Raw genomic sequence first — 7448 nt, 5'->3', positions numbered from 1 at the left:
GGGGAGGAGACAGGTTAAAGAAGGGTATGGTAGTAGGTGCCAGGCGCACCGATTTGTGGCAAGAACTGCAACACTGCTGGGTTTTTCACGCTCAACAGATTTACCATGTGTTTCAAGAATGGTCAAACATTGGTTGTGGTAAGTATAATTGAAACTTGGGCATCATTATGGTAAGTGGGGAAATAAGTATAGCCAGTTACAAAGCAAATGTCTGTGTTGTTGTGATTCTGAATAGCCAGATGGCTACAATATTATCAACCAGGCAAGGAATCAGGTTTTATGTTTCGCAGGGTTGACAGTTCCTGTCATGCTGGAGCATGCCAGTGCAAGACCTATTAGTGTAGCAAGCAGGTTGGTTGTTGGTTTGGTGCGTGTTATGTAAGACTATTGATTACCTTTGTGTGGAACGTGTTCAGTATAAGACACCACATCCACCACCACGCCAGAAGGGGAGGCATGCCAGAGGAAGGGGAAGACCAAGGGGACAGGCCAAGGTGGCAGTGCCAACCCCAAGGCGTACACCTTAGATGTGCAAGATGAGCTGACATTATTGCCCCCCGTCCAGCTCATCAAGAAGGTGCCAATGGCTATGGTGGAAGAGGAGTCTAACATGTTCATAGGTCTCCAGGTGCTGTTTCCCTACCTACCTACCTGCTGGCTGGGACAGGGATTTTTGTTTTACCTTTATTTAACTAGACAAATCAGTTAAGAACAAATTCTTATTTTCAATGACAGCCTAGGAACAGTGGGTTAACTGCCTTGTTCAGGGGCAGAATGACAGGTTTTTACCTTGTCATCTCAGGGATTTGATCTTGCAACCTTTCGGTTACAAGTCCAAACGCCTACCCATTAGGCAAAGACAAGTCAGTTAAGAAACAAATTTTATTTTCAATGACAGCCTAGGAACAGTGGTTAACTGCCTGTTCAGGGGCAGAATGACAGGTTTTTCCTTGTCACTCAGGGATTTGATCTTGCAACCTTTCGGTTACAAGTCCAAACGCTCTACACCATTAGGCAAGACAAGTCAGTTAAGAACAAATTCTTATTTCAATGACAGCTAGGAACAGTAGGTTAACTGCCTTGTTCAGGGCAGAATGACAGGTTTTTCCTTGTCAGCTCAGGGATTTGATCTTGCAACCTTATCGGTTTACAAGTCCAACGCTCTAACCATTAAGGCAAGACAAGTCAGTTAAGAACAAATTCTTTTTCAATGACACTAGGAACAGTAGGGTAACTGCCTTGTTCAGGGGCAGAAGGACAGAATGCCGCCCCATGGTGCTGGACAGTGAGTTAACTGCCTTGTTCAGGGGCAGAAGGACAGAATGCCGCCCCATGGTGCTGGACAGTGAGTGCTCCATGTTGCCTTGAACCCTGATATCCAGCCTTCTCATGTTCGAGTGAATACATTAGAAGTCTATGAAGTAGACTGGCTTATATAGACAATCACTGACGCTTACTCTGTTGGATCATCTATCAAATAATAATGCCAAAATCTTGGTGTGTTATCTTAGTATTTGAGGGCATAATTCATACTTCCAAAATAATTAAAGTGTCTTGACACTGAAATATCGATTCTTTAAAAGAAAAATACCTCCTGCAGAGGCCTACCCTGACGGTGAATGAGTCATTCTTCACTTCTGTTTTCTCAGAGGGCACAGAGAACACGTCTCCTGTCAGTGAGCCAGCAAAGGGCCATGGAAACAATCAAACAAATGGAATGGGAGCAACAAGGAGATTCTAATTGGATCAACTGTACCTGCTGCCTCTTTCTATTCTCAAATCACATTTTATGCGCCGCAGGTATAGGCCTTACAGTGAAATGCTTACTTACAAGCCCTTAACCAACAATGCAGTTCTAAGAAAAATAAGAGTTAAGAAAAATATTTACTAAATAAACTAAAGTAAAAAATGTAATTAAAGAGCAACAATAAAATAACAATAACGAGGCTATATACAGGGGGTACCGGTACCGAGTCAAGGACCAGGGATTGAGAGAAAGCCTCTTGGTAGAGTAGTTTGTGTGCCAGTAAGATAGAGCCTGTTAGCAGTGTGGTCAACAGCTGTGGTTGTATCATATGACAGAGAGAGGGAAAACTCTAGTGACGTCTGGACCCCTCACCAGGACTGATTCATCACAGGACAACACAACTGTTGTGGTTTTCTGTGTTTGTTCCAATCTCCCTAATTTATTCTTGGGAAAAGGATATGGCTAGGACAGCAAAAGAACAACATGTTCAAGAGGACTTTAATCAAGTTCACCCACTTTTCAGCACAACGGTCCATTGTTACGTCTTTATTGTAACCGGCTTTGTTGTCATGACATTTCATGAACCACGAAAAGCAACACTGTAGTAAAGTCGAGCTCCCAGCTGTGAGGTAGGCAGCATATACACTAGCTCGAGGTGGTTACTGGCGAAGAAATGTGGTAGTCTGTGGATCCCAGGCTGTGTCACTGTCCCCCCCACATCCCTTCATCCCTACTCTGTCAATTCTTAGCTTGGGTAATGGGGTAACTGTATACAACCATGGTGGTTGTGGGATGGGATGGCAGTGTTTGAACTGTGGGATGGGGTGGGATGGGGGTGTGAAGGGATTTTTCGGAGTGGGGTGGGGTGGGATGGGAATGGGGTGGGATGGGTGGGGTGGGATGGGGTGTGATGGGATGGGATGGGATGGGATGGGAGGTGATGGGGTGGGGTGGGATGGGGGTGTTGATGGGGTGGATGGGATGTGATGGGGTGGGGTGGGATGGGGTGGATGGGATGGGGTGTGATGGGTGTGGATGGGATGGGGTGTGATGGGGTGGGGTGGGATAGGGTGTGATGGGGTGGGGTGGGATGGGGTGTGATGGGGTGGGATGGGATGTGATGGGGTGGGATGGGATGGGATGGGTGTGGTGGGGTGGGATGGGGTGGGTGGGATGGGATGGGATGGGGTGGGGTGGGATGGGGTGGGATGGGATGGGATGGGGTGGGATGGGGTGGGTGGGGATGGGATGGATGGGGTGGGGTTGGGGTGGGATGGGATGGGGTGGGATGGGATGGGATTGGGGTGTGGTGGGATGGGGTGGGGTGGGATGGGTGTGGTGGGAATGGGATGGGGTGTGGTGGGATGGGTGGGGTGGGATGGGGTGTGGTGGGATGGGGTGGGGTGGGATGGGGTGTGGTGTGGTGGGGATGGGGTGGGATGGGGTGTGATGGGGTGGGATGGATGGGATGGGGTGGGATGGGATGGGATGGGAATGGAAGGGGAGAGAGAGGGGGCTGAGGGATGGGGTGGGGTGTGAATGTGGGATGGGGTGGGGTGGGATGGAAGGGGAGAGAGAGGGAGGCTGAGGGATGGGGTGGGGTGTGAATGTGGGATGGGGTGGGGTGGGGTGGGGTGGGGTGGGGTGGTGGGGTGGGGTGGGTGGAAAGGGGAGAGAGAGGGAGGGAGGCTGAGGGATGGGGTGGGGTGTGAATGTGGGATGGGGTGGGATGGGATGGGGTGGGTGTGGGGGTGGGATGGGATGGGATGGGATGGGATGGGTTGGGGTGGGATGGATGGAAGGGGAGAGAGAGGGAGGGAGGACTGAGGGATGGGGTGGTGTGAATGTGGGATGGGGTGGGATGGGATGGGGTGGGGTGTGGGGGTGGGATGGGATGTGGTGGGATGGGGTGGGATGGGATGTGGTGGGGTGGGGTGGGATGGGGTGGGATGGGGTGGTGGGATGGGGGTGGGATGGGATGTGGTGGGGTGTTGGTGGGAATGGGATGGGGTGGGTGGGATGGGGTGGGATGGGATGTGGTGGGGTGGGGTGGGATGGGGTGGGATGGGGTGTGGGATGGGGGTGGGATGGGATGTGGTGGGGTGTGGGTGGGATGGGATGGGGTGGGGTGGGATGGGGTGGGATGGGATGTGGTGGGGTGTGGTGGGATGGGATGTGGTGGGGTGGGGTGGAGTGGGGTGGGATGGGATGGGGGTGGGATGGGGTGGGATGGGTGGGATGGGATGTGGGGGTGTGGTGGGATGGGATGTGGTGGGGTGGGTGGGATGGGGTGGGATGGGATGTGGTGGGGTGGGGTGGGATGGGGTGGGATGGGAATGGGGTGGGATGGGATGGGGTGGGATGGGATGGGATGGGGTGGGATGGGATGGGGGTGGGATGGGATGGGGTGGGATGGGATGTGGTGGGATGGGATGGGATGGGGTGGGGTGGGATGGGGTGGGATGGGATGTGGTGGGGTGGGATGGGGTGGGATGGGGTGTGGTGGGGTGGGGTGGGATGGGGTGGGTGGGGTGTGGTGGGGTGGGGTGGGATGGGGTGGGGTGGGTGTGGTGTGGTGGGATGGGATGGGATGGGGTGGGATGGGGTGTGGTGGGGTGGGGTGGGATGGGTGGGTGTGGTGTGGTGTGGTGTGGTGGGATGGAGTGTGGAGTGGTGTGGTGTGACTTGTATAACATATTATATGTCTATTGATGAAGATTGATGGGAATCAAAATGGTCAGGTCATTTATGGCCAAAAGGGACAGGAGCACTTACCTGGTTAGACCTGGTTTTGAGACTTGGTTTTCTCCTGTTTGAAAGCTCTCTGGACATTTGCAAGAAGCATTCATAGTAACGGGGCGTTGGAAACATGGACAATGAACTTGAAACAGGGGAGTCATCATGGATTAATATTTCCTCAGAGGCTAATCAGTTTTGTTTGATGATAATCCAAAATGGGTTTCTGGTTTATGTCCTCTCTCTTTACAATGTCAATGTTGTAACCCTTTATCCTCTTTCCATACAATCAGATGTGGATGTGGGAAAGGCTGGTCTGGGGAGGGAAGGGTGGTCTGGGGAGGAAAGGGTGGTCTGGGGAGGAAAGGGTGGTCTGGGGGGAAAGGGTGTTCTGGAGAGGAAAGGGTGGTCTGGGGAGGAAAGGGTGGTCTGGGGAGGAAAGGGTGGTCTGGGGAGGAAAGGGTGGTCTGGGGAGGGAAGGGTGGTCTGGGGAGCGAAAGGGTGGTCTGGGGAGGAAAGGGTGGTTGGGAGGGGAAGGGTGGGTCTGGGGAGGGAAAGGGTGTTCTGGGGAGGAAAGGGTGTTCTGGGGAGGAAAGTGTGTTCTGGGGAGGAAGGGTGGTCTGGGGAAGGGTCGAGGAAGGGTGGTCTGGGGAGGAAAGGGTGGTCTGGGGAGGAAAGGGTGGTTCTGGGGAAGGGAAAGGGTGGTCTGGGGAGGAAAGGGTTGGTCTGGGGAGGGAAAGGGTGCGTCTGGGGAGGAAAGGGTGGTCTGGGGAGGGAAGGGTGGTCTGGGGAGGAAAGGGTGGTCTGGGGAGGAAAGGGTGGTCTGGGGAGGAAAGGGTGGTCTGGGGAGGCTCTAATTGAATCGAGAGAGAATGGACGTGTGGGTAACAGAGGGAGGATTGATGAGTAAGGCTGGTAGCGAGAGAGACAAGGTTCTGAGCTGGAGCTAAGGTTCTGGACCATCCACCAGAGGAGGCAGAAGGAACTGGGACACTTCCCAAGATAGGTGTTAGATGATTGTTGAGCTTTGGGATGATGGCTGTGTCTGATGACAGTCAAACGCTTCTCAAAGTTGCCCTCTGGTGGTCAAACTAGCACTAACTAGCATTAATGGCAACAATGGCTGACACTTAAATGACATGCCATAGAAATCTGCGGCAGCCCGCAACGTGTGCTGCAGTACGACGCAACTTTTTAAGGAAGAACCACTGTACATGTTTATTCCTGTTGAAGATGATCTCTGTGTGTTTCAGCACTGGGAAGTGTCATCACAGAGATCTTCATCCTGGTCCCAGCTCTGGTGGGGCTGAAGGGAAAATCTTGGCTGCTCGCCACTCCACCGCAATGAGTCCACATCTTCAGCATCCTATTGTATATGTAGTATTAGCCAAAGTAGGAGGCAAGTAGCCTGGTCTCTTTATGTGCTCTTGATAACAAGTCTTCCACAGCCTTTTACATGTTTTATGTTTAGTCATTTAGCAGATGTTCTTATCCAGAGTGACTTACAGGAGCAATTCAGCTTAAGTGCCTTGTTAAAGGGCACATCGACAGATTTTTCACCTAGTCAGCTTGGGGACTCAAACCAGTGACCTTTTGGTTATTGGCCCAACACTCTTAACAACTAGGTCACCTGCCACACACCACAACTTCTCCTTTAATTTCCCAGCCTGAAAGACAGATAGCAACACTAACTGAAGCCCGAGGCTAACTTGACCTTTACTGGAGAAACGGATCACAGTAAAAACAGGTGTTGGAGTAGTCCAGGGTTAGGAAGTCAAGATAGCGCTTGGTCACACATTATCCAAGGCATGATCATGTAGGTATGCTAAGCCCATAAGGTACAGTAGATGTGATGGATAGATGGACCCAGGGGTTGTGAAGGTCCATTCTCTCCCAAGGTTCAGGCCACAGTGGTCCACTTCCTGGCTGCAGTTGCAGGCATAGCACTGGGGTCCATGCCTAGAGGTGGGGTAGAGCTGGCCCAGGCTGCTGTAGTCTGTGCCAGCAGCATCATCACTCCATTCATGGCAGCACTGACTCTAGGTGAGTTCACCCTTTATTGGATTGAGATGCCAAGTGTCTCAATAGTAGTATCTGTTAAGTTTTGCTCCCCCTCCCTCCCTCCCGTCCCTCCTCGCCTCACCTCCCTCCCTCCCTCCCTCCCTCCCTCCCTCCTCCCTCCCTCCCCTCTCCTCTTCCTCCTCTCTCTCCTCCTCTCTCTCTCTCTCTCTCTCTCTTCTCTCTCGTCTCTCTCTCTGCTCTCTCTTCTCTCTCTCTCTCTCTGCTCTCTCTCTCTCTCCTCTTCTCTCTCCTCTCTCGTCCCGTTCCTTTCCTCTCTCTCCCCTCCTTCCGCCTTTCCCTCGTCTCCTCTCTCTCTCTCTCTCTCTCTCCTCCTCGTCCATCCTCTCTCTCCCTCTCTCTCGCTCTCTCGCCTCACGACCCCTCCGTCCCTCGTCTCTCTCGTCCGTCTCTCCTTCCGCCCGCCTCCCTCCTCCGTCTCCTTCATCCTCGTCATCTCCTCTCTCGTTCCTCTCTCCTCTCATCGTCCTTCTTGCTTCTCCTGCTCCTCGCTCTGCTCTCTTCCACTCTCTCTCGTCTCTCTCTCCGACTATCTCCGTCGGCTCTCTGCCCTCTCGTCTCGTGCTCTCCTCCCCTCCCTTGCCCTCGGCTTCCGCTCGGTCCCTCCCTCAGCCTCTCCCCCCTCCCTCTCCTCCTCCTCACTCTTGCTCGCTGCAGTCCTGCACTCTCGCTCCATCTCGCCCTTGGCCTCACTACTCACTTCCGCTCGTACTCTCTCTCTCTCTCCGGCCTCCTCCCTCACCTCCCTCACTCTCTCTCCTTCTCTCCTTCTGTTCCTCCCCTGTTCTCCTCCCTCTGCTTCGTCCCCAGGTCCTGTCTCGTCCTCTCTGCTCTCTCTCGTCCTCTTCTCCCTTCTCTCCACCTCGTCCCATCTCGTTCGGCGGCA

The 7448-nt window shown here is 53.2% G+C and overlaps 1 pseudogene; it reads left to right on the top strand.

Moving 5' to 3' along the window:
* The first annotated feature begins 446 nt into the window (after positions 1 to 446).
* LOC139025437 (solute carrier family 41 member 1-like) overlaps positions 447 to 7448 on the top strand; it is a 17797-nt pseudogene continuing 10795 nt past the window's right edge.

The sequence above is a fragment of the Salvelinus sp. IW2-2015 genome, unplaced genomic scaffold (assembly GCF_002910315.2).
Source record: "Salvelinus sp. IW2-2015 unplaced genomic scaffold, ASM291031v2 Un_scaffold2667, whole genome shotgun sequence".
In the NCBI taxonomy this organism is placed as follows: Eukaryota; Metazoa; Chordata; class Actinopteri; order Salmoniformes; family Salmonidae; genus Salvelinus; species Salvelinus sp. IW2-2015.
This window is presented reverse-complemented; position numbering and strand designations above follow the sequence as displayed.